At 44.1% G+C, this 27,389-nt stretch overlaps 1 protein-coding gene and 1 long non-coding RNA gene across 6 annotated transcripts in view; both read left to right on the plus strand.

Annotated features, from left to right (window-relative positions):
- Positions 1-27,389, plus strand: part of Mkln1 (muskelin 1) — a 311,316-nt gene that overhangs the window by 124,280 nt on the left and 159,647 nt on the right. Inside the window, 1 exon segment of the mRNA NM_001429298.1 lies at positions 2,077-2,231. The gene's annotated coding sequence lies outside the window, so the exon portion shown is untranslated.
- Positions 1-27,389, plus strand: part of Vamp5l (vesicle-associated membrane protein 5 like) — a 174,337-nt gene that overhangs the window by 124,280 nt on the left and 22,668 nt on the right. For 3 of the 5 annotated variants that reach the window (NR_190449.1, NR_190448.1, NR_190446.1), the window contains 1 exon segment: positions 2,077-2,231. This is a non-coding gene — a long non-coding RNA (vesicle-associated membrane protein 5 like). 5 annotated transcript variants of the gene reach the window in all.

The following is a 27,389-nucleotide window of genomic DNA, read 5'->3' on the forward strand; positions in this document are numbered from 1 at the left end:
TCCTTTTCATCTGCAAGGTATTTGAATGGCTGTGAGCAAAGCTAAGAAGTCGGATAAATCATGTCAGGGCCACACGGTCTTTACAGAAATCTTGTTAAAGGAAAACTTAGTTCCAGAATTCGTGGGACATAATCGTGGGAGGAACTAACTAGGAACCAGTTTCAGTTTAAGTGACAAAAAATGTTAGTGCTTGAGAGAGATGACACATTATTTTTATATTTTAAATTTATTCTTCGAGAATTTCATACATATATACAATGTGTTTTGAACCTATCCATCCCAGAACCCCCCTCCAAATATCCTCAGGGCTTCCCAACAGCTCCTCCTGCTAACTAAACATCCTCTTCTTGCTTTCTTAATGACCCACTGAGTCGAGTTACTGTTGCTGTTACATGTCTACATATGAAGACCAGAACAGAGCAGACTGTGTATCTGTCTTATCTTATAGAAAAATTGACAGTTGCACTAAATAATCTATGTTTATCAGTTCAACGTGGGTATTTCATAATGTGTACATATTACAAAGATTATATTCTACATAATAAATATTTGTAGTTATTGCTATTAAATGTATTTTACCTTACATTTTTGATAATCTCATAAACAAGTGCTGAATCTATATAATTTCCACCCCTTTCTCTCACCTCCAATGCCTCCTATGCCTTCCACTCTCTCTCAAATTCATGACCTATTCTTATTTATTATGTATATGTAACTATATATTATATATGCGCAGTATACAGATTTATAAGACTTCCTGAGCCCAAGTAGTGTTGTTCATATATACATGTGTTTTAGACTAACTACTTGGAATGGATAGCCTATCAGGTGATGAGACATTATTTAAATGTAGAACAATAGATACTAATAGACAATCAAAATTTCCTAACTTTTCACAAAATTAAAACCTCATGGGTCTGTGGCTTTGCTTATTTATCCAACAACAAGATCAATGTGTTTAATGAGTGTTTATGTACTATTCCTGCTGCTGTGGTAAAATACCCTGACAAAAGCAACTTAAGGGACAAAGGCTTATTTTGGCTCACCGTTCAGGTGTACAGTCCATCATGGTGGGCAAGTCAATGTCAGGAGCTTGACACAGTTGGTTCTATCCTATTATCAATTAGAACCAGACATTCGTGAATGCTTGTACTCAGTTTCATTTCCTTATTTCCTTCATTCCAGAGCCCAGCCTAGGGAATAGTACTACCCACGGTGGTCGGGTCTTCTCACCTCAATTGATCTAATCAACAGTGCCTCCCACAGCATGCCCAGAAGTCCATCTTCTAGGTGATTCTCAATCTCTGCAAGCTGACACAATCATGTGACACAATACTAACTGTCACAATCACGTAGGCCAAAGCCCAGTCTGTAGTTTATAGCTACTAAGTAGCAGGAGCTACTTTAATCCCTAAAATTCAAGCAGACACCTCAAGGATACATGGTGCTAATAACAAAGGAGAAGGAGGAAGAAGGAACAGGGTTAATTTGATGAAAACCAGTCTACTGTAAAAATCCAATCTAAGTCTCACACCATGTTTTGGGCAACTTAGTGAGAAATACTGTAATAAACCGTTCCTAAGAGCTCGAGTTGGAGGGGTCTGGCTGCCCTATGTGCCATCACTCGAAAAACCAGGAAGAAATTTAGGAATTCGTAGGTCCTCTGGTTTGTTTTGGTCAGTATCTGTGGTGTTCTGTGCAGTCCTCAAAGCCTGTTCATTTGGTTGAGGATGTCAAGCAGTACTTTGTCTCCAAATCCACCTCCATTTATCAGAGCCTGAACCCTGGAGGGAAGCTTGGGAAGACATTATTAGCAGTCAAGACAATGTTTATAGCTATTAAGATCCTATTAGAAGGCAATTTCCAGAGTGATGCTGTGAGGAGCTGTACAGTACCCTGTCAACAAAACATCCATATTGTGAAAACAATCGTTCAGAGTCTCTGGAAAGTTCCCTAAGGGTGCATGGCAAATAATCATTTATTTAAGAAAATCTACTAGAGTTCAGCAAGAGAGAGAGTTTATGGCATCCAAACCACAAGCTTCTCCCTCACTTCCTATCCCCCTGTCCAACCTAGGTTATTGGGATAGGAGCTCTAACCTGCCCAGGGAGTCAGACCTTGTCAATCAAAGTCTCAACACATCCTTGCTGTGGATACTAAATCCCACCCTGTTCTCCAAAAAGTGCAGCCAAGAGGTGGAGGGCTTCATCCCTGACTAAGCCTCCGCTTAGGTAAGTAGTCTCAGAAAACTGGGGATCGGTTGCATCCACACGACATTGCATGGGATTATTGGGTCTCCACAGAGGAAAATGAAAACCAAAATGAGGGGTTTCTGTTCCCACCCAGTGCTCTTTTTGTAGAGCAGGGCCATTGGTCCAAGAGAAGTGGGAAATGGACAGCATGTGCCCAGGTCCTACGGGACAGTCCTAGAGACTTCGTGTAAGGAAAGGGGCAGGTTATAAGAACAGAGAGCACTGACGAATGGAAGCTAACTGTGTTTGAAGAGGGCGTGGAGAAGTTCACTCTGAGGTCAGTTCTTATGAACAACAAAGATTTAGGTAATGAGCAACAAGGAGGGAGGTGGTGGCTCCACAAACTTTAAGTTGGTCAGTTTACTAGAGAAAAATAGGGTAAGAGAGAGCCAGGAAGAGCCTTCTGGGCTCAGGACAAATCTTGAAGACTGACTTCAAAAATGACTACAAAGTGGATCAAAGTGTGGAGTAATTTATGCTCCAGAGCATTGTGGGAAAGAACAGTGCAATTAGATGGTAAGGTGTGGAGCCTAACAGCTAGGGATCATATCACTAGAGGCAGAAACATGAAAGGAAAGGGACATGGGAGGAGGGAGGGATGGACAGACAGACACAGTCAGGTTTCCTGAAAGCTTACCGTGGAGTGACCACATGTGACTGAATATATACCTTCTGAGAGTAACGCCATGGGAACAATTGCTTCTCCTCACCAAAAGAATTCAGGCATTTCACCAAAGAAATGAGTGATACTAAGCTTTACCTCAAGAGAGTCAGTAGTCAGCCTTGGTACGAAAATACTATTGAAAACCAGAAAGTGTAATATGTCTCATATACAGGGAAGTAACAGGAGTCAGTGGTAACTGCTTAGAAGGTGATGAGGTGGTGCAGATGTTGGACTTAGATGACGTCTTCAAGGCAGATGTTGTTTGTATGTTCAAAGACCAAAGAAAACTGTGCTTACAAAAGGGAGAGCATCAAGACAATGTCTCACTTAAAGAGGAATCATCAGTGTAAATATAGAGACAGAAATGACTTTAAAATCGGAATTGTAGAATTGGAAAGTACAGCAAAGGAAAAGGGAAGTGCCCTAGATGGGCTCGGTGGCAGATTTGCTCTAGAAAAACCAACAGCAGATTTGTTTGTTTGTTTGTTTGTTTGTTTGTTTGAAACTGACTCTCACTATGTAGTCTTGGTGAAACTCACTTTGTAGACCAGGCTGTCCTTGAACTCAGAGAGATCCATCTGTGTCTACTTCCTGAGTTCTGGGGTTAAAGGGGTGTGTGCCACAGTACCCAGCAATTCAGCAGATTTGAGAATAGAGATTTCTTGATCTCAAGATCAGAGGGAAAGAATGAAGAAGTAGGAAGAGGAGCCTCGGACAGATGTGGAATTACTTAAGAAACACAATGACTGCATGGAGTAGGTGATTGTGTTCTGAGTAAACAGAACCATAAGGTTTTTGGAGGGGGAGGGAAAAATAGGATTTACTGTTTGTGGGCAGAGTTACTGTCTGGAAATGGTGGTGGTTACAGAGTGTCATCAGTGTACTGAATGCTACTGAATTATATGGTTAAATGGGAAACTTTTGGTACAATTTACCACATTTAAAAAATTTACCAGAAGTTTAAAAATCATGATAAATTGTAGTAAGTATATCAAGATATGCATATTGGGGCAAGAATTTGATGAGGGAATGAGCAAAAACACCTGAAATTTTATGAAATGCATCCATGTAGTCATTGAAGAACAACTTCTACACCTAGTACACCAAAGTAAAAAACTGTCAGAGAGTGAGAAGAATGGGAGAGAGACAAGGTAAGGTAATCGCAAATAATGCAAAACAAAGCACCCAGGTTGAGAATGTGGCACCAGAAAGTGTTGGCCTAGCATGTGTGAAGCCCTGAGTTCAATTCCCAGCACCACAAATAAACAACAACAACAACAACAACAACAACAACAACAACAACAACAACAACAAGAAAGACCTCATGTAGAAAAGAACCCAAATAAGAGGGACAACTGACTTCTCCATATGAACACTGGACACCAGGAAGCAGTGGGTCATAGCTTCACAATGTCCAATTCGGAATCTTATATCAATAGAACTACCATTCAGAACTGAAGCAGAGAAGAACCGTTCCAGGCAGAGCTTTGAAGACAGAGGTGGAGAAAAATGCAAGGTCAAACCACCTGATTGCATGCCTTGGAAAGTAAGAATGCTGTAGGTTCCTTGCCAATCAGACACATTGCAGGGGAGTTTGTCCAACCTTCTGACACCATGACATGACATTGTCATCTATAAATGTGTTGGGCTTCTTTCTCAACTAAGCAGGGAACACAGGAGGGCATGCTTACGTTAAAGGAATCTGCACATTTCAAGATTTCAAGTAGGATTTTAACCCAGAAAGAAACTGTGTAATTATTAAAGCGAGTTGTGCTTTATATCAAAGTTACAGCTGTTTGTGTGGATGAAGGGCTTTGTAGATTTTATCAGTGTGGGACAGGGAAATCCCCAGAGACTTCCTCTAACAGCAATACATGCGGTGAGCTTTTCCTTCCCTTCCCTTCTGTCCTGAGGTCACTGCTAGCCAGAGTCTGGTATACTTGTGTCCATGAAAAGGCCTGAGGTTGGAGGTAAAGCACATGATCACTTGGAAGAGAAGTGACATAGTGGCTTGTGTGTGGCATAGTGATTCTTTAAAGGAAATGGATCTGCAGGGTGCCTTGGACAAAACAGTCTGTTCCCTCTCTGTTAGTTCTCAGAAATACAGCAGTCTGATCTTTCAGTATAATTAACTTGCTCAACCCTTGGAGGAAGTTGTGGATAGGTAAGGAGCTAGTTACAGCTCAGGGCAGCAACTCTGCTTATGGACTTCCCACATGGGCTGACATTGGGCTCAACCTTCCCTCTGCCCTGTAACTTCTCTCTTTGATTTTTAAATGATTGCAAATCTTGTCATGCCCAGTATCTCCAATTGGAGCATCTGGAGAGGGCTCAGGCCCTGCCCTGCTCTCCCATGCAGTCAGACAGGGAGACAGAAGTACTCCATGTACACACAGTCTCTATCATGTAGACCAAATGATTGCAAAACCTTTGCAATCCAGCCTTCACTTTCCTCTTTTCCAAAGGAAGATAAGCTTATGTGTGTCCTTTAAATGAAATGTATAGGTAGCCTGAATATTTCAACATTCAGTTCTGAAAGGGGAGGTGAACGCACAATTCCACGATCATGCTAACAAGACCCACATAATTTTTTAGCATCATTAACTATCTAGCTACATTTTGAATCTCCTTATCTGGCCCCTAAACTACTCTTTTTAAAACTGTAGTAAATTGGACCTAGTTTAAAGCTCCCTGGTTTACCCATACAGTTCCATGGCATTAAGCACATTGAAAACACTGCCTAATTATCACCGGTATTTCCAAATGGTAACTCTGCCCACAAAGAGGAATTCCTATTTTCCCCTCCACCGCCAAACATCTTGGGATTCTTCTATTTAATTCAAGCAAGATCACATACTTCATCCAAGGGTTCAGGGGCTTATGACTCTTTTTTTTTCCCTCTGGCGTTGTCTCCTTGCTCCACATTCACATGCATTGCATTCTCGTGACGTCAATTTCTTGTTGAGTCCCATCTTTCCCATGTAATGTCCCATGTTTTCTATGATCTCGTCCGCTAAACCTGCTCTTCTCTGTGTTTCTTGTAAACTGGAAGTTAGAGCTAAAGGCTCCCTGAAAGTCAGGTACACACTTGGGTAAAGTTCTCTGGGTAATTCTGTATGATTCCTACGATATCATCTTTGGTCAAACATAATTTCTAGCTGTCCCACCATTGATGGCTAATGTTGAGTCTCTGGGTTAAGGAGATAGTAGCCAATCAGGTAAGTTTTGGAAGATGAGACTTGATGATTGCACTTCAAAAAAAAGAATGACCCCTGCATTAAATATTCATGTCAAGGAGCTGCAGGGGTTGTCTGGCACCTAGGATGTCTTCTTTATCTTACATAGGATAGGTGGATGAGCTGGGTGTGGTGATGTATTCCTGAAATCCCAGCACCAGAGATGTGGAAATGGGAGGAACAGGAGTTCAAGAAAACAGCCTGGCTATGAGAGAATGTTCGTGAAAAACAAACAAACACAGAAGTGTGAGGAAGAGGAGAAAAGATACACACATTCACACACGCACGCGCGCGCGCACGCACACACACACACACACACACACACACACACACACACACACACACACACACGTATACAGAGAGAGAGACAGGGAGGGAGAAAGGGAGGGAGGAGATGGGGAGGAGAGCGGGAGAGGGAGAGGCTAAGACTCAGCTCTTTCTGGAGTAGATGCCATACTGAATCTCCAGTCCATCCCAGTGGGAGCTTGCTAATCAGCACGGAATATGAACTATGAGGTCTGGAAGAGACTGTGTGTACTTTGGGCCTCAGAAGGTTCTTCCAACCTAGTCATTAATCAGAATTTAGCCATAGACAAATGATTTTTCATTTTACTTTTTGCTAACACTTAACTAATGACACAACACTTTTGGAATTCAGGTATTAAGAGAGTTGTTTCTGCAATGTCATAAAACAAGTGGGGCCCCTCTGCCTTGACAAATTACGTTATGTCCTAGAATTTAGAAATTAAGGAAGCATTTGTATGTGGATAGCAAGTAAATAGATCTTTCGTTGTTTTCTATGTACTACCAACTTTAGAACAAGGGGAATATCTACCCGTCCTTCCGTGTTTATCTCTTAACTGTTAGCCGCTGGGAGAGCTGTCTCAGTGAGCATTCGTAGAAATTAAGTTAAAGAACTTCATTGTTGTTTTAAAGCTAAAACTTCTGAACCTCTCTGGGGGGGGGGGAACAAGTTATTTTTAATCTCCAAATAAATACTTTGTTTTAGAGCAGTTAAATCCGTATGTCGACTAGCCTCTGCCCAAGGTTGCCCTGGATCTCTGGGTCCCCAGAGGCCCTTTGGTTACTATTGTCTGTCTGTTTTTATGTTCATTTTTGGTTTTGTTTTGTTGTTTTTCGGCTGGGCGGTTGTTGTGAGTTTTCTACACAGAGAAACAGAATTTGACCTTAGGATGCGGGTTAGGCTTGTATTTTTCACTTTGCAGCTAGAGTTAAGCCCTCTACCTTCTTTTCCATTTCTTGGGCAACTTTTAAACTTTTAAAGAATGTAGATTCAACAAGTTACCGACCAGATAGGAAAACTATTTTTTAAAAAAAGTCTCTTTGAGTTACTAATTCCTTGACAATAGCACTCCAATGGGACCCTCCTGCGCATACATCTCGCGTCTATTTAATGATTGCTAGTTGACTCTGTGGGTTCACCAGCAAGGCCCATTGTCTAAAGCTTGCTTCCTTCCCTTTCTCAATCCTTTTCGTTTTCCTCCTCTCGTCAGTGCTCCCCCATACTCCTCCTCCTGCCCCTGCCCTCTTCCCTCTCCATCAGTGGTGTGGACTGGCGGGCTCCCCGGATTCTCCTCATTTCCATTAGCAAACTTTGTTTTCTAGAAGGCTCCTTCTGCTTCACATCAGCCTGTCGTTATGACATTCAGTGGAATCACAGGAATGGAAGAATCCCAGAGAAGGACAGGCTGTGCCTGGGTCTAGGTGCTGAACTCCCATCTGGCCAACTTCCATCTGTTCTGAGCTGCCAGCTGCAGTTTCTAGGCCAGGTTCTCTGGACTCTCAGAGTTCCATGAGGGCTATAGCAGGACCCTGTGCAGCAGTCCCAGTACTCTAAAATGCCGATTTTATATGGCGATTTTATATATTACCCAGATCAAAGGCCAAAGAAATCGACTCGAAAAGTGAAGAATGTCGTCCTTTGGCTGGAGCGGTGGGTGTGAGGCTGGAAGGTGTGGGAAGAGTACACCAGGTGAGCTTCCTGTGAAAACCAGAGCCGTACGGAAGGTTAAGGGTATAGTTTAGTTGGTAGAGTGCTTGCCTCGTGTGAAGGAAGCCCCAAGAAGTCCTGGGACCCATTGCCAGTGTTGTTTACCAGGCATGGTGGCACATGCTTGTGGTTCAGCACTTGGGAGGAGGGCAGCTGGAGGGTTGGGAACTCAAGGTTATTCGCAGCCTCACAGCAAGTTCAAGGCTGCCCTGAGCAACACGAGACTGCCTCAAAACCAAACCAAAAGAAAACCACCACCAATATAATAATGATAATGATATAATAATGATAATAATAATAATTATTATTTAATTAGGGGGTACAAGGCCAACTAGCATTGAGCTTCCAGTAAGAAGACCTGGACAATTTACCTAAACATCTCTGGACCTCAGTTTGTTCATCTGTAAATAAGGCTGAAACTTTCTATCTGTGATGATCTCAATTAATATGGGTTATCCATTAATTCAGTGCCTACAACAAAACCACAGCCTAGTTTTTTTTATGAAGGTAGTTTATAGATAAAAATCTATGCTTAAGCCTCCTCTCTCTCTCTCTCTCTCTCTCTCTCTCTCTCTGTCCTCTCTCTCTCTCTCTCTCTCTCTCTCTCTCTCTCTCTCTCTCTCTGTGTGTGTGTGTGTGTGTGTGTGTGTGTGTGTGTGTTTATACATGGCTACATCAGTGTCCCTTAATATTTTTTGAAGCCAGAAGATATGGTGTTATTTAACATTGATTCTAACTTGGAGTAGGTTAATGCAAGAAACTCCCAGTTCAAGGCCAGTGTGATGTACACAGCAAAACCATGTATCAAAAACAAGAAAGAGGGAGGTGGAGGGAGGGAGACAGGGAGGGAGGGAGGAGAGGGAGAGAAAGAGAGAAGGAAGGAATTTCATGCCTAGTCTTAGGTCTCTGACTAGGGGATAGGCAGGAAGTCCCATGCCCTCAGTGTTGACATAGGACCTTATGCAGGGGACAGTCCTCCTTACCACATCACACTTGCTGAAGCTCACTCACTCCATTACTTGATCCCTGTGTGGGGTTTTTAAGACTGTTATCTTAATTTTTTTTGGGGGGGAAAGGGTTTATTTGGTTTATTTCCACATTCCTGTTTGTCACAGAAGGAAGTCAATATGGGAATTCAAACAGGGCAGGAACCTGGAGGCGGGAGCTGATGCAGAGGCCATGGAAGGGTGCTGCTTACTGGCTTGCTCCATAAGGCTGCCCAGTCTGCTTTCTTATAGAACCTAGGACCACCTGTCCAGGGATGGCACCAACCACATTAGGCTGGCCCTCCTTATCAATTACTAATTAAGAAAACGATCTACAGGCTTGCCTGCAGCCCTGTCTTATAGAGTCATTTTCTTAATTGAGGGTCCTTCCTCTCAGATGACTTTAGCTTGGGCCAAGTTATCCAACACAAAAGCCATGAGGGAGGCAAAAGGCTATGAGAGGCTATTGCATGAATCTGTGAAAGGTTGTAGTGGAGATCCTAAAATATTAGAGGTTCCAGAGTGGTGAGACATCTGTCTCAAAGAACTGCATCTAGGGGGAACCATCGCAAGAGAGATGCATACTGCAAGCAGGAAAGTTACTAGAACAGAGCCATCTAAACCCTTTGACACCGAATGTGGAACCACAGGATTTAGAGTTTGCCCTGCTGGGTTTCAGTCTTGCTTTTGGCCAGTATTTCCTTACTATATACCTAGTCCTCTCTTTTGGATTGGTAAGCTATATTCAGTGCTATGTTGGAAGAATGGGGTCAGCTTTATTTATAATAGGTTACAATAAAAATTGGTTTGAGTCTCAGATGAGACTTTGGACTTTTAAATAGTGTGGGGACTGTAAAAACTATGGGGACTTCTGAAGTTGGAGTAAATGTGTTTTGCCTAATGCTATGTCCGTGGGCCTATGGAGACCAGGGGGTGGAATGTGGAAGTTTAAAAGAGAAATGTCCTTGAGGCTCAGGTAGCTGAACTCTTGGTTTGCAGTTGATGGCACTGTTTGGGGAGGTTTAGATGGTGGAGTCTTATTGGAGGAAGAATGTCACTGGTGGTGGTCTTTGAGAGTTGTAGAGCTCCACTCCATTTCCACTTTTCTCTTTGTTTCCTCCTTGGAGTTTGAAGATGTGAGCTCTCAACTTCCTGCGCCTGCCACCAGGCCTGTCATTGTCTCAGGGTTTCCATTCCTGTGAAGAGACACCCCTGTTTTGTTGGGTGGGTGTTTCGTTCTTTGGTGGCTACTGCCCCATCTGAGTCCTAGCCAAGAGTGATTGCTGTGGAGGCCACTGTGAGAGAGCAGTTCTGGGTCCTGGCCAAGTGTGGTGGGTATAAGGTCCCACGTAGATGCTGTTCTGCAGGTGGACAGGGAGTCACCAAGGAATGGTAGGAAAGACCTGGGGGTGGGGCAGGCTGACTCCTCACCCACAGGCACAGTCCCAGACTGATGGAGGAGGTTGGGAGGTGGGGCTCAGGCAGGCAGGCAGGCTGTAGCAGGAATAAGGTTAAGTCTGGAGTGGCTGAAATGGGGGACAAAGGTTCCCAGCCTTGTGTTGTAACTCTGGGTCCCTTGAAGAGAGATGTTCTGTGGGGTGACAGAATCAAAAGGGACTGGAGATGGGCTGGAAGGCAAGACTGAAAGGGGTGACAGGAAAATTTAGTGTTGTGGGAACCCTGGGTGCACACCAAGAAGCTGTCCTGAACCTTTGTATCATTTTAAACATTCATTTAATCTCAGATTCATTTGGATTTTTCTCTTTTTTTTAGTCTAGCTAAAAGAAAATGCCAATTTTGTTTCTTAAAAAAGTTCCATCTTAATTTCACTGATCTTTAATGTTTTGTCTCGTTTTGTTTTGAGACAAGGTCTCACGCAGCCATCATTTTCTTTTTTTTTTTTTTTCAGTTACCACTGTACTTTATTGTGTTCAACCAAATCACCATGTTACAAAAATAGCAAGCTGCCATAATAAAAAATAAGGCTCCTCTATCCAGCACCAGATAGCATCATTTTACTTTCCAGCCTAGAAATTGCACACTTGTATATAAACCAACCGAAGATGAGGATTGAGAGTTCATCTTGGTGGATTTTTCCTTTGATGAATATGAAGTGTCCTTCCTTATCTTTTTTGATGACTTTTAATTGAAAATTGATTTTATTTGATATTAGAATGGCTACTCCAGCTTGCTTCGTCTGACCATTTGCTTGGAAAGTTGTTTTCCAGCCTTTCACTCTGAGGTAGTGTCTGTCTTTGTCTCTGAGGTGTGTTTCCTGTAGGCAGCAGAATGCAGGGTCCTCGTTGCGTATCCAGTTTGTTAATCTATGTCTTTTTATTGGGGAGTTGAGGCCATTGATGTTGAGAGATATTAAGGAATAGTGATTATTGCTTCCTGTTATATTCATATTTGGATGTGAGGTTATGTTTGTGTGCTTTTCTTCTCTTTGTTTTGTTGCCAAGACGATTAGTTTCTTGCTTCTTCTAGGGTATAGCTTGCCTCCTTATGTTGGGCTTTACCATTTATTATCCTTTGTAGTGCTGGATTTGTAGAAAGATATTGTGTAAATTTGGTTTTGTCATGGAATATCTTGGTTTCTCCATCTATGTTAATTGAGAGTTTTGCAGGATACAGTAACCTGGGCTGGCATTTGTGTTCTCTTAGGGTCTGTATGACATCTGTCCAGGATCTTCTGGCCTTCATAGTTTCTGGTGAAAAGTCTGGTGTGATTCTGATAGGTCTGCCTTTATATGTTACTTGACCTTTTTCCCTTACTGCTTTTAATATTCTTTCTTTATTTTGTGCATTTGGTGTTTTGACTATTATGTGACGGGAGGTGTTTCTTTTCTGGTCCAATCTATTTGGAGTTCTGTAGGCTTCTTGTATGCCTATGGGTATCTCTCTTTTTAGGTTAGGGAAGTTTTCTTCTATGATTTTGTTGAAGATATTTACTGGTCCTTTGAGCTGGGAGTCTTCACTCTCTTCTATACCTATTATCCTTAGGTTTGATCTTCTCATTGAGTCCTGGATTTCCTGTATGTTTTGGACCAGTAACTTTTTCTGCTTTACATTATCTTTGACAGTTGAGTCAATGATTTCTATGGAATCTTCTGCTCCCGAGATTCTCTCTTCCATCTTTTGTATTCTGTTGGTGAAGCTTGTATCTACAGCTCCTTGTCTTTTCTTTTGATTTTCTATGTCCAGGGTTGTTTCCGTGTGTTCTTTCTTGATTGCTTCTATTTCCATTTTTAATTCCTTCAACTGTTTGATTGTGTTTTCGTGGAATTCTTTCAGGGATTTTTGTGTCTCCTCTCTATGGGTTTCTACTTGTTTATTTATGTTTTCCTGGAATTCTTTCAGGCATTTTTGCGATTCCTCTCTGTAGGCTTCTACTTGTTTATTAATGTTTTCCTGTGTTTCTCTAAGGGAGTTCTTCACGTCTTTCTTGAAGTCCTCCAGCATCATGATCAAATATGATTTTGAAACTAGATCTTGCTTTTCTGGTGTGTTTGGATAATCCATGTTTGTTTTGATGGGAGAATTGGGCTCCGATGGTGCCATGTAGTCTTGGTTTCTGTTGCTTGGGTTCCTGTGCTTGCCTCTCGCCATCAGATTATCTCTAGTGTTACTTTGTTCTGCTATTTCTGACAGTGGCTAGACTGTCCTATAAGCCTGTGTGTCAGGAGTGCTGTAGACCTGTTTTCCTGTTTTCTTTCAGCCAGTTATGGGGACAGAGTGTTCTGCTTTCGGGCGTGTAGTTTTTCCTCTCTACAGGTCTTCAGCTGTTCCTGTGGGCCTGTGTCTTGAGTTCACCAGGCAGGTTTCTTGCAGGGGAAAAGTTGGTCCTACCTGTGGTTCCAAGGCTCAAGTTTGCTGGTGGGGTACTGCCTAAGTCCTCTCCTCGGCGGCAGCAACTGGGAAGATCTGCGCTGCTCTTTCTGGGAGCCTCCGTGCACCAGGGTTCCAGATGGCGTTTGGTGTTTTCCTCTGGCGTCTGGACGTGCGCAGAGTGCAGTCTCTTCTGGCCTCCCAGGCGCGCCCGCCTCTCTGAAGGTTCAGCTCTCCCTCCCACGGGATTTGGGTGCAGAGAACTGTTTATCCAGTCTGTTTCCTTCAGGTTCCGGCGGTGTCTCAGGCGCAGGGGTCCTGCCGCTCCTGGGCCCTCCCCTACGGGAACCCAGAGGCCTTATACAGTTGCCTCTTGGGCCAGGGATGTGGGCAGGGGTGGGCAGTGTTGGTGGTCTCCTCCGCTCTGCAGCCTCAGGAGTGCCCACCTGACCAGGCGGTGAGGTCTCTCTCACACGGGGTTTGGGAGCAGAGAGCTGCTGCGGGCCGGGATCCGCGGGTGTCCTGTTATCTTAATTTTAACATTTATTCATTATGACTCTGTGTGCATGCTCGAGCATGCGTGTGATAGGTGGGCACAAGCTATGGTGCAGATGTGGAATTCTGAGGACTCTGTAGCACTGGTTTTTCCTTTCTACCTTTACATGGGCTCTGGGAACCCCTCAGGTTAGGAGGCTTGTGCAGGAAACACTCTTACCCATTGACACATCTTGTTATCCCTCCCCTTGCTCCCTCTTTAAGACAAGCTTTTAGTCTAAGGCCCAGGCTGGCCTGGAACTCACCAAGTTCCTCCTGCGTCAGCCTGTCAGACACCGGAATTACAGCCACAGGCCTCCAGCTCTCCCTGGTTTTGACACAGCTCTGGTGACGAGTTGCCTGGGTATTTATAGAGACTTGGGATTTGGAGTGGAAAGAAAACAAGATGAAGTCCATGAAAAGGTGCCACAGGAGAGGCGCATTGGAGCCTAGGTTTTCAGCCTCGGAACCGGAAGCCACAGACTTGTCTTCCCAGAGGAACAGTGCGTTCCCTCCTTCTCGGTCCGAAGGGACTTTTCTCAGTGCTTGCTTCGCCATCTCTTAACTCATCTCTCCCTGTACCTTGCACCGTGAACCTCATCTTTCTCAAAGTTCATCCCTTTCTCTTGCTCACCTGAGAGAGAAAGGCCACCTTCCTCTCAGCAGGCCAGGTTAGCTCTGGGGAGCAGGAGCACTCTCTCTGGAGCCCTAGCAGAAGCCCTACCCACTAAGGTTTTGGTAGACCACCACTACAGAGAGGGCGCTCGCACTCCAGCTTTTAGCTTAAGTACTTCAGGATGGATTTGGAGCTTATATTCTGATTTAAGCCGAATTTATCCTTTATTATTTGAAAGACTGTAACAAGTTTGTTTTTTAATGTTTTCCATCAGCACATCATTATTTATTGTTCTTAATACCTTGAGGCTACTCGAAGACAGTCTTGAATCTCAAAGTTGGTAAGTAAACAAATGTTTCCTCATAACATCTTCAGGCAAGTACCCAAAGCTCTCATTTTCAACGTGATGTTTGGGTCCCCTAATTGTCCCTTTAGGACTGTGCCTAACCACATCTTCTAATCACTTTAAAAAAAAATACACTCTCGGACATAAAGTTGCTTAACAATTTATTTGTCCTTCTTAATCAGCATGTCCAGACAAAATAAAATACAAAGGCAGAAGCAAGAAGGGTTTAATGCGGCTTTATCTGGAATCTAGATATATGAAATCAGTCGGCTGTGTTGGGGATTCACATGGCCACTGTTTGGAGATGGTTACTTACCGAGGAAATAACTGTGTCTAGAGGGACAGTTAGTGGGTTGGATAGGGGAGCACAGGTAGCCTGTGTGGTCCCATGGGAATGTCTAAGGCTTCTAATTTCATTCCAGACTCTGCTAGACACTATAATATTTAATGTTGAGGTTGGTACCAAATATCTTTTAGAAAATAAAGAGATTTATTTCATGTGTATGAGTGTTCTTGCTTGCATGTATGTAAGTACACGGTGTGCATACCTGGTGTCCGTGGAAAGAGGGTGCCAGACGCCCCGGAATGCGTTATATCTGATTGTAAACCACCGTGCAGGTGCTGAGAACACTCAGGTCTCATGCAAGAGCCACAAGTGCTCTCAGCCACTGAGGCAACTCCCCCAGCCCCTGGATTCCTTCATATATCTTGATCTTCTGAGACTCTAGAGACTTAGTCTTCTCTCTTCCTTCTGTGACCCAGAGGAAAGTTGGGAAATAGGGTAAATTGGTCAGAATAGGCAAATTATAGCAACTGATCCTCAAATTTCAACAAGTTAACCCAGTATAAATAAATGTACCACTGTTATCCTCATAAGTCGGTATGACTTAGAAGAGGGGCCATCTAGTAATTTAGGGACACAGACTTCTTCCAACGTGTGACTCCATCTTCTCCAAGGTTACTTCCATTCAACCAGTGAGGCAGGAAGCCTTCAGAGAACAACCCCATAGGATCTTTATAATGATGAGAGGGAAGTTGGCACCCTTTAGCATCTAGTCACCAACAGTGGTCAGTGGTCTGCCCAACTTCCAGGGGTTAGGAAGGGTGCGCGAGAGCTCTATCCCTAACTCTCGTCAGTTTCTTTTTGCCACAGAGGGTTTCTCAGCCAAGCATACAGTCTTGTCCTTTTATATATCCCAAAACAAGTGTCCAAAATAAATATGCTACTATCATACTTCCACACTTAGACCATACACTTGCCTCTTGGTCATTTTAGGAAAAAAAATGTCTCCAGCCTCAACATCTGTCTCATGATTACTGTGAATCAGTTCAAATGGGAACTTGCTTGTTTTTACATAGGCATCTCTAGAGTTTCCAGATACCTGGATTAAGACAGGGTAGAGATGTTGGCTGTAAACTGCTCTTGCACTTGCCTGTATTACCTGATGGTTCCCATGGAAACACTGGCTTGGGATCTGCATATATTATCTAGCCAAACTAAGACCTATGAGGATATAAAGGTGTTATGAACATTTAAAGAATTACTGTCATACCCATGCTAGTCGAGTGCGGTTACCCTAACAAATCACCGTTCGTTGAGTGAGTAACAGACTTTGTGCCTCACCATTTTGGAGGCGGGAAAACCAGCAACTTTGGTGTCTGCTTTCTGGATCAAGGATGGATCCTTCTCAGTGGATCTACATGTGGTCCAAGAGGTGAGCGGGCCTCTTGGGAGGGGGCAATCTTAAGGGCTCTGGACCTGTGAGCTAATCACCTCCCAAACTCCTACTTCTACATATCATTTTAAGGAACAGAGTTTGATGTATGAATTTGAGGGAGACATAAAATTTTAGGTCATAAAATTTCCAATGCCTCTTCAAAAAAATACTCTAACAGTGTTTGGAACAGTTGGCTATGATGGGAAGACTGGGAGTTAGTTTGAGGTTAGTCTGGACTCCAGAAACCATACCCTGTCTCAAAAAATTAAAATTTTGTTTTTGTTTATTTTTTCTCAATCAATGTACTTTTTGTAGTTGTCACAATTCCTTTATCAACAGCTACTTTTCTTCCTGTTTCGTTAACCAGTTTACAAAGGCTGTGTCATAGTTCAGCCAGTTTAGAGACATCCATGCAACCTCATCTACTCCCACTGGGGCTTTAGCTTCCTCTAGTGATGTTTGCTCATTTCTTATCTGAAGAGGGTAACGACGTGGACTTTGCGAGGTGATGCTGATAGGTCTTGGTGCACACTACGAACTGTTTTGCTCACAGTAAGGTATAATCAGGCTATACATGTGACTTACCTGGTTAAGAGTACAATCTCCATGAATGTGTATGTTCATTTCTCTATGTATTCAGCCTTTCCAGGACATTTATTGAGTACGTGTTGTGGATAGTGTGTTAGGTATGGAGACAGGACAAAGAAAAATAGGTATAAGGCCTTTGCTCCCATGGAGGTTATTAGAAAAACATATCCTAAATAAATGATAGTGCTCATATTAACTATAGTGGTCATGCTTGTATGACAAATATTTTCTTCTTAATCTCGGATAATGTCGCATCACTTCTTCCTTTCAAGTGAGTCTGTTCTGAAAAACCTAGGTTTTTCCCTTAAGGTAATTATTCATTGCTTCTTCCATTCACTTAAACCATTTATTAATTCACTCAGTCAACATAAAGCTACTCCTCGGCATCTTTGCTAAGCTTTCAGAATACAGATATGAAATGGCAAGACTCTGCCCACAGGAGTCATAGCTAAGCATGGTGATTGCATGCTGCGTTTGTGACGAAGCTGCTATGGGAAACCCTGGAATAGCAGCCATGTAAAGAAAGAAGGATCTGTGTTGGATCCAAACGAGGCTAACAGCCTATCAGAGTAGCAAAAACTTGGCAGCATGGGTGTGAAGTCACACTGCACCCACAGTCAGGAAGAGGAATCCCAGTGCTCTGGTCGCTCTTTCCTTTTTATTCCTTTGAAGGCCCCAGCCTGTGATTCGGTACCATTCACATTTAGGGTGCGTTTTATAACCCCCCCCAAAGAAAGTTTTCTGGAGGACACACCCAGAGGTTTGTCTTCTGGCTTCTCATGAATTCAGTCAGCTTGGCAATGAAGGTTAAATATAACCAATCCATCCCATGTCACTGATACCTCCAAATATCAATTAACATCTTAATAGTCTACCCCTGGCCAAGAAATCTCATTTTCATCTTGTAATACAAAATGCATCTAGTCCGTCTAATGCTGTCCAAAATTCAGACTTTTCTATGACTTAAGGCAATACCTTCACTGTGAGCTCTACAAAACAAAAACAAATGTCATGCCTCCACTACAAGATTGCAGGGTAAATATTCCCATTCCGAAAGTGAAGGATCAGCACACAGCAGGAAAAAACTGGACCAAGGCAATACTGGAACTCTGCAGGCAAACATCGAACCTGAAACTCCATATCTGGCATGTTAGACTTATTGACAAAATGGCCATGGGCATCATCTCTGCTGTGTAAAGTCCATGTGACCTCTTTCCCAGTTAGCTCCACTCTGTGCCTGAAGTTTTCTATGACCTTGGCATCTCTAACATCCTAGGGTCTCCATGGCTACCTGGGCTTCACGTTCACTTTCATGGGATGACCTTTACGACCTCCTTGGAAGAACTCTAATGCTACTACACACTGGCCTCAGTGGCTTTCTGGAACCCTGGTGCAAACTTCCATAGCCCTGTAACTTTTATAACTTTTATACGTAAAGCCTAAACCATATGGTCGACCCTGAAACTCCCATTGCCAACTTGAGATCGTCTGGCTACCCTTTATCACATGTGTAGTGGCCTCTTTGTGCCTTGGTGGCAGATCCAGAGAACACACTCCCTTTGTACTTGTTTTCCAGTGGGGACTCCTTCACTGGTATCCTTTGTTCAGACTCTATCCTTTTAAAATTAATTTTCAATTTCACAAACTGGAGCCTTCTACTGGTGGGATGTTTCCCTCTGGACACTGTTTATACGGACGTAGCATAGAGCACAAGGCTTCTTTTCCATGGTCTCTGCACCTACCTGCCTGGCCCTCGCACACACACCTTTTCTTGCCCCGCTGTTCCTTTCTTGTGTCATTTTACTAGTTCTCATCATAGTTGTAAACAAAGCCAATGAGCCTTAGTAACTGTGCCACGGCTTAAATGCCATCTTGTCTTGAAATTTCCTCTGAGGAGTAAATGAGTCCATGACATATGAAGTCAGCCTAACTTGAATTCTTAGAACATAGGCAGGATGAATCTAGGGTTTTATGCCAGACTACAATGGGAAGTGTTTCCAGCCCAGTTCCCACTGATGTCCTTATTCCCTCCAAAACCTCATGAGCTGAGCACCTACTGTCTACATTTCTTTCGGCATTCTAGCCTTTACGTCCCCACCAGATGGGTATTTAAGCCGGGCCCACGGCAGCCTAGGGCTTCTCTAACCCTCAGCTCCAAACTCTTCCATATCTCAGGTTTACTGCAACAGCAACGCTACTTCTTAGTATGAACTTCCCTTATTGCTAAGTTTCCTAGTTGCCTTGACGGGGTGTCCTAACTAAAGGAACTTAAGGGAGGAAGGCTTTACTCTGATTGACGGTTTAAAGGTGTGGTCCATCGGGCAGGGAAGGGTGTCAGGAGGAGCACAGAGTGGCTGGTCAGTTGCATCTGCAGTCGGGAGTATTTGCTGTCTGCCTTTAAAGTCTGCTGCTCCTTGACACCAGCTAAGGGGATGGTGCTACCCACATTCAGGGCAGCTCTCCAACTTTAATTCAACCTTCCTGGAAACAGCATCACAGACATGTCCAAGATTTTGTCTTGTGGATAATTCTAAATTCAGTCAGGTCGATAGGGATGATTAATTATCACACATGTCTATAATGCCAGCATCTGGGAGGTGAAGACAGGAGGATTGCAAGTTTGAAGCCAACATAGACTACATAGTGAGTTCCAGGCTGGGTTACCTGGAGAGCCTGCCTTAAGAAAGAATGGAAGAAGGGAGGGAGGGAGGGAGAGAGGGAGGGAGGGAGGGAGGAATTGATTCAGTCTGTCTAGCTCAGCAGACATCACACAGAACTGTATGACAAATGCTACAGTGGTTGAAAGGTCCACGTTTCGGTAGGACTAGGAAAATGAGGGCCCCAACCTGTCCAAACAAGGACATGTCACAAAGGAAACAGCACAAGGCTTGGGGGGGGGGTGGGGAGGCAGACAAGATGCTGCTCTCTCCCTCCACAGAACGACACTGTAAAGGGAAGATGGGAAGGAGCCTAACCAATTCTTAAGTTCCCATGGGGAGGCCAGGAGGTCAGCTCTCATTTCAGGAAGGTGAGCAGAAGGGTGTGCACCTTGTCCTCACTAGGGTGAAGAGGGAATGTGCCCTTGTGCCATTATCCCCTCCCCCAGTTGTCATGAAGAACTCTGAAGCAAAGCTGTAACAGAAGCAACCTGGAGGGATTGTTACACGACGCAGACTGTATCACGGCTTGCTCGTTAGCAAGCTCTGCCTTTATTAGTACGAGACAGTCAAGCAAAGAGAGAGCGGTACAGGTGAGCACAGGAAAAGTGTCTGACACGTGACGCATGCTCAGGATGCACCAAGGGCAGGGTGAGGAAGCAGAACCAGGGTGGTGGTGCCAGAGCATAAAGTAGGCCACTGGTAGGAGTGAGGTACTGTGCTGGGGCAAACAGCCATGTCCCAGTCACGAGGAGTTCGGAATACCACCCTGGAGATTTATCTTTAATCAAGTGCAGGGGAGGCCGCTGAGGAATACAGAAAGGCTAGTGGTGTGGGTTCTGAAATAGAATCTCTGGGAAACTCTCAAGAACCTGCCTTGATTTTTCACCAAATAAAAGATGTGGATGCAAAGGTGAAGAAAAACAGGACTTTAGAACCAGAAGGTCTCATGTCTGGCCGAGTCTCCTTGAACAAATCAGACCCACAAGTGCCTTTGCCAAGATCACCCAGCTAAATGCTGGCAGGGCTGGGGCCCGGAAGGAGAACTGCTTTGTCACCAGCCCCACACGTTGCTCCTCCCACTGTACCACAGTGCTTCAGAGCAGTGGAGAGCAGCTGCTGTGCCTGCGTTTAAGTTCCCCTAATGAAGACATTAGGGATTTGGAGGCAGTGCCTTCTTCCATGGAAGGCCATCTTTTCTGTAATTCCTTGTCTGGTTTGAACCATGGTTTTGGAAAAGTGACATTTTTCAACATCAGATCTCCCCGGGGGACAATCGGAGATGTGCTTAGTGGCCTGTGGGGGTACCCTTGTACTTTCTGAGTTTTTCTTGGGAAGATGAGAAGAAAGTAGCAGTGGTTTGAGATGCTGTAAACACTCCCCGGTCCCTTGGCAACTGGCTATCTCAGGCTCACCAAAAAGGGCTGAGGCTCAGCTGGCCAGCTGACTGTCTCTAGGGGTCAAACGTCTTGTCTGTTGAAAAGGTCACGTAGCTAAACTTTAGTATCATTCTCTGCTTATTAACTCACTCCCCCTGGTTTTTATGTATGGCTAGATGAATCCATTATTCATTTAAATTATTTTTAGTCCATCTGCAGTATCCAGTTCACTTGTTTTCTGGTGGCAAGCAGGCATGTTAAGGGACAGCTGTTTCTGTTGACAGCCTTACGTAAACACAAAGTGGTCTGATGTAAGGAGGACTGGTTAAAACTGAGCTGCTTTACAACTGGGGAGCCAAGGCACAAACTGAGAGTGAAGGCGGTGAGGTAACTGGTCGCTGGCTCAGGAAGAGGTGTATGTTCTCTCACACCCAATCCTAGTACTCGTGGAGGATCACCATGGGTTAGAGTCTAGCCTGAGCTACATAATGAGTTCCAGGTCAGCCTAGGCTACAGAGTAAGATTCTGTTTCAGAGTGGAGGAAAATGTCTCTGAGATGTTCGGGGGGAAATATATTTCTTAATGTTAGGTGCTTTCCTGTCTGCAGTTTTAATACCCTGGTGCCCTTTGCCCTTCAGTTGCATGGTCTTTGCCTTCCTGGCATCTGCTCAGTTGCTAGCTTAGTTGGTTACTAATGAAGGGGTGGCATGGTTAGGATTTAAGGAAACATAGGATTGTTGCCTCAGTTCCTGAGAAGTGCATCAGGGCCACAGACAAGCTAGCTCTTAAGCATTAAGAAGTGCTTGGTCTATCAGGTTAAGTGGTGTTCACCACTTGCTAACCAGAGACCTTAGACAAATGTCTTAATTTCTCCAAGCCTCTGTTTCTTTGTTTGACGGGCAACCCAGTTGGACTGAGACTCTGGGGGGAGATTTTAGAGGTGGCTTACATCAGAAAGGTACTGACCAAATCTAAGGGTTTAGCCCATTACAGGCTTCAATTTTGAATTATTAGATGGTGAAATCGTGAAGGGTGGGACCTTGTCAGAAGGGAGGTGCTGTGGGTGTGCCTTCGGAAGCCGGCTTGGTCTTTCTAGCCTCCTTTTGCTCTTTCTCTCTGCTTCCTGACTGGTACAAGATGGTGCAACTTTCTTCTCCACCTTCTTCCTCTATGATGCTTTGCTTCTCCCTGGCCCAGAAACAATGGAGTCAGTCAAGCATGGACTGAGACCTCTGGAGCTATGAGCAGAACATGCCGTTCTTCCCCTAGATGGTTTCCCAGGCATTGTGTCACAGTGATGAATATGCTAGCACAAAGGCATTAAAGTCACCGACACATGCGAAGTCCCTTCTTGGTGGGACAGAGTAGGCTCCTGAGACATTTCCCTTTTCGAGATAGTGGGATCTCATTAATAGTACTTTCTTTTATTAAATTTAGAATATTTTAATATTTATTTTCATTTTATGTGCACTGGTGTTTTGTCTCCATGTACATCTGTGCGAGGATGTTGCACCCTGAAGTTACAGGACAACTGTGAGCTGCTGTGTGGGTGCCAGGAATTGAACGCAGGTCCTCTGGAAGAGCAGTCAGTGCTCTTAACTGCTAAGCCACCGCTCCATCCCTAATCGCACTTCTTTACCTGAGCTCCAACAGAGAGTAAAGATGTGGAGACCAAAATATCACTTTTATCTAGTTCAATTGTGTCAAAGGCCAGGTATGTGATAAGTATATTCTTGTTTCTCGATTTTCTCAAAATTGATTTGGAGTTGCGGTCCAAATCAGGGTACTGGCATGGTCAGGTCGTGGTGAGGGCTCTTCCAGGACCTTCCAGAACACTAGCTGGTGTTTTCCCAGTATATCTTTTTGTGGGATGAAAAGAGCAAAGCTTTCTGCAGAGTCTTTTGTAAAGGGCATAGATCCCACTCATGAGGGTTCCACTCTCACAGCTTAATCGCTTTCCATGGACCCAGCCTCTTAGCACCATCTGTTCTGGTTTGAGTGAGAAATGCCTCCTTAGGCTCAGATACTTGAACCAAGTTGATGGTACTATTTGGAGAAGTTATGGAGCCTTCGGAAGAAGGAGGAGGAGGTTACACTGTTGGTGGTGGACTTTGAGGGCTTATAGCCTCACCCCATTTACTGTTCCCTTCCCTTCCTCCCTCGATGTGGATAAAATGTGGGGGTAGCATATCAATGCTAAGGTTGTGGGGGTGTTAGTCAGCTCATATCAATCTTGATTATTGATAAAGATCAGTTGCGATATCTAATAGGAATACCACGTTCCCTGGCTAGGTAGTCAGGCTCAATCATAAGTAGCATTTGAGCAATACTGGCTGGTGCATTCTGAGGTCACAACCTGGGTTAGGAAGTTTGCTCTGGAGAAGAGCCAGGTGACAGCCTTACTGTGAACAACAGATTCAAGGAGGCGGAGGTAGACAGAGTTCAGCCAAGCATGGTCTGTGTGTACGTCACCCTTGCGTCAGTCTGATGTAGCTACTCAGGTACAGAGGAGGAGCAAGGAGGAAGCCAAGAGGAGCCCGGAGAGTCATGCCACAGAGAAGATGACTCTGGAAGCATTTCTCCCAATATTTCCCCCTCCCCCTTTATTTCCTGCGTATTACTCTGTGGCCCCTTTGGTCATGGAAGTCAAAGATGCCAGGGCAGCTTGAGGGCACAGGAGGTTAGTAGCAAGGTATGTGGGAGGGGTGGAAAAGGTTAGGTGGGGTCATTGGTTAAAAAAAAGCATAGGCAACTGAGTCCAAGAGAGAAGAATCCAAGTTCAAAGGCAGAGCTTAGATGCCTGAGGGGAGGAGTTGAAATTCCTAGTCATGGAAGCGGGCAGACTGAACCACAGGTTTCTGATGGATTCGGATCTAACTTGCGAGCTTTGGAGCCTGCATCCCCTGGAGAGAGCTCTCACTTGTGGCACTGGGTTACACACACTCTGCTCCCGCTCCCCATCTTTAAAACATAAGCCTATTTTGTGATTATACAGCTCACACATGCTCGACATGAAAAATTCAGAAATCCAGGCTATATAAAGAGGAAAACAAAAATAACCTATAATGTCATCACGAGGAAAAGCTAATGTTCACATTGACTATATTTCTAGTCAGTCTTTCCCTTATGCATACGATTACATAGATAAGGTGGTTCTGTCTCTATAGTTTAATTTTGCATGCTGATTTTTTTCACTTAAATGATAATATACTCATTTTTCCATGTTATTAAGAGTTCTCTGTAATTAAGCATCATTTAAAATGACATTTTCTCCTGGTTTTAAGCACATCTGGATTGATTTAATGAAATTCCCTAGGGAGACCTTCCTTTGGGTTGGTGAATAGGGTGCTCCCAAGGGTGAGGGCTTTTCAGAGGCCTGTGCATGATAACTATGGTGAAGGACTTCTTCTCTCAGGGCTTTCTCACGTAAGCAACTGCTGAGACCACGGAGGATCCGAGGACGACACCCACCACCTTTTCCGAGAAAAGCAAAGAAGTCTAAGCCTGTGAAAGTTTGAAGCCCCTGGGTTCACCTCCAACCTTGGAGAAGAATGATAACGCCTTTCCTATCTACCATGTCCAGAGGGCTGCCATAACAAAACCCTATAGTTCGAATAACAGAAATTCTTCCTGGTTCTTGAAGTTGCCAGCCCAACACCAATGAGTCATGGAGTTGTTTCTGTTTGAGCTTTTTCCTTAGTCCACATAGCTGCCTTCTTGCTGAATCCCCACACGGTCTTTCCTAATTTTTTGTTTGTTTGGGGGTGCTGGGAATCTTACCCAGGTCCCCTTCACGTGGAAAGAAAGTGCTCTATCATCCAGTTCAGCCCTGAATAGCCTCATGTTGAATAAGACCCCACCTCAAAGGCTTCCTTTTAACTGTCTCTTAAAAGCCCTTATCTCCAAATATTTTTGAGGACCTGGGGGTTAGGACCTCAACATGCATTGGCTTGAGGTTACAGAATTCAGCCCTTAAGCACCATAGTTCTTTTACACAGCCCTGATACATGCTCGTAAACAAACACTCACCTCCCAGAAGTCAGTGCCAGCAAGGTTGTAGTCACCGATGCTGACAGGAATCTGCACTTTCCCAGCATCCAACAGATCATCCCCTGCACAGGCACCAATTTCCTGAAAGGCAGATGCCTCCCTCAGTCCTCAGGGAAATTCGTGGAATCACTCTGTGACTGAGGCCCAGGAGGTCAAGGAAGAATCTGCGGAGGTCCAAGGAAGTCATCTAAACTGCATTCTCTTGAGAGGCAGACTAATGAAAGTCTGGCTTTATTTGCATTTCTATGTATATTTTTCTGATTCTAGACTCCAGTGTTCATGTTCTATGTGGTAAGTCATTACACTGTACTTTCAATTGCATCTCATAAGTACTTTTTTTTTCCTTCCTACCTCTAAAACTTAAAAGCGAAACCCTTTCAGGCCTTTTCCCCACCAAGTTCTAAAACTGGGGAAGGCTAGAGTAGGTTGTATCGCCTTTCTCAAAATATCCCAAGTTTCCTCCTTACTGGAACATGGTGTCCGTTACCATGCTGCCTGTAGCCGATGAAATGCAGGTTGTGGATGCAAAGTGCATCCCTGTGGCGCAGCTTCACGCCACCTTTCCTTTCCCTCTAGACAGCAGCTGCTCCCTCGGTGCAGGCCTCGGAGTGAAGGCAAAGAGGATCAGCCTCACAGAGGACTTCTGCTGGGCCTGGTGCAAATGACTTGTCAGCTGCTGGTGTAAGCCACTGAGGTTGTCAGGGTCACTTGTTCCCGGAGCAGGACCACAATTTCCCTGATGGTTATGCCGCTGTAACATATCATTTCTTTCACAAAAGTCAGCGAAAGGTAGCAGTCTGAGACTCTCCCTGACTTTTAATGAGAGTCGCTGCAGAAGTGCGAGCCTCGGTGCCGACGCTGCCCGGTAGGTTTACACCGCTTGCCATCTGCATGCCCTGCTTCCACACACTGCTGTGCTCCTCCACCTGCTTCACATGCCTGTTTCACTGACCTCATAACCCAGCTTTTCTAATCCAACAAGGAGGGTCAAACATCAAGTGGCTATTGTATTTGTACTGAAAGGGCATTCACTACACTATTGAATATATGGATAAAAAGTTATTACGTTATTATCAACAGATAAAAGGTCTGCCCATTCCCTCTTTTACTTAAGTGGAGTCATTGTTATTTGGTATTTTTTTCCCTCTCTCTTTTTCCTTCTTTCTTCTTCATTGTTCTCTTTATAACCCCGATGATAATTACAGTTGTTGGCCCAGGATGTAACTCAATGGTAGAGAATATTTTTAGGTACATTATACCATACGTTCAATTTCCAGACCCCAAGTTTCCTAAAAGAAAGGGGAAAAAAGTAATAACTGTAGCTACTCTTTATCGACCTTCATTAAGAGAGGAACCAAAATCCTAGGAGCCTTGTATGCAAAGCTTGGCCACCCCTGAAGAAGGGACTCAATCCTTTGTTTTCCAGTGAAAAGTAGCTCATTTCAGGTGATCATGATCGTCATGTGGACCATCTTAATTATAGGTTAGTGGTAGTTGAGGGGATCATAGCAAAATCACTATTCATGTTTATTGAATGTCTGTAATGAGCTGTGTTTTTGCACGCACTGTTATTTATGGGCTCAGTGTAATTATTCTTATGACATTTTGTCATTAAAAAATGAAGATTGAGAGAGATTCAGGGAAGCTTGGTGATTAGCCACCTTCATTCATGCAGCATACAGTAGGTATTATCGAATGCTTACCGTGTGTCAGGCAGTGTCACTGACATAAGTGGCAGCTATAACAACTCAGGTAATGGCCCCGTTCACACAGAGCTTACATCCTACTGAGAGAGAAAAACTAAGAGACAAGGTGATTTCTGGAAGCGGCTAATGCTCTACAAAAAATAAAACTTGGCAACTGATAATTGTATAAGTTACTTTTCTATTGTTGTGAGAGAAAAAAAAATTCTACCATGACCAAGGCATCTTAACAAAAGGAAGAATTTAATTGAGCTTATGGTATCAGAGGGTGAGTCCGTGATGGTCCAGCAAAGGCATGCTGGTAGGTACGGCTAGCTGAGAGCTCACATCTTAATCGGTGAGCAGGAGGCGGAGGACACCCTGGGAGTAAGTAGCACTAGTCTTCTGAAACATCGAAGGCTGCCCCAGTGACACACTTCCTTCAGCTAGGCCACACCTCCTAATCCTTCCCAAACAGCCAACAACTAAGAACCAAATGTTCACTGCCACAACAGTGATAACCAGGAACGGGGACAATCACAGACAATGGATGAGGAATGAAGGAGACATAAATAACATGCAGCCAACTGTGATGTTTTGAACAAAAATGTCCCTATAGGCTCAGACATTTGAGTACTTGGTCCCCTAGGTTGGTGGCACTGCTTGGGTAGGTTTAGGAGGCGTGGCCTTTCTGGAAGAAGTGTGTCACTGGGGCAGGGGTGAGGTAGGATGTTGAGATTTCAAAGCCACAAGCCATTCCACTTTGTGCCCTCTGCTTTCTGCTTGCTTTTGGAGAGAGGCCCTCTCAGCTGTCTCCGTGTTTGACACCTGCTGCCATGACT

The sequence above is a fragment of the Rattus norvegicus genome, chromosome 4, assembly GCF_021556685.1.
Source record: "Rattus norvegicus strain SHRSP/BbbUtx chromosome 4, alternate assembly SHRSP_T2T, whole genome shotgun sequence".
Lineage (NCBI taxonomy): Eukaryota > Metazoa > Chordata > Mammalia > Rodentia > Muridae > Rattus > Rattus norvegicus.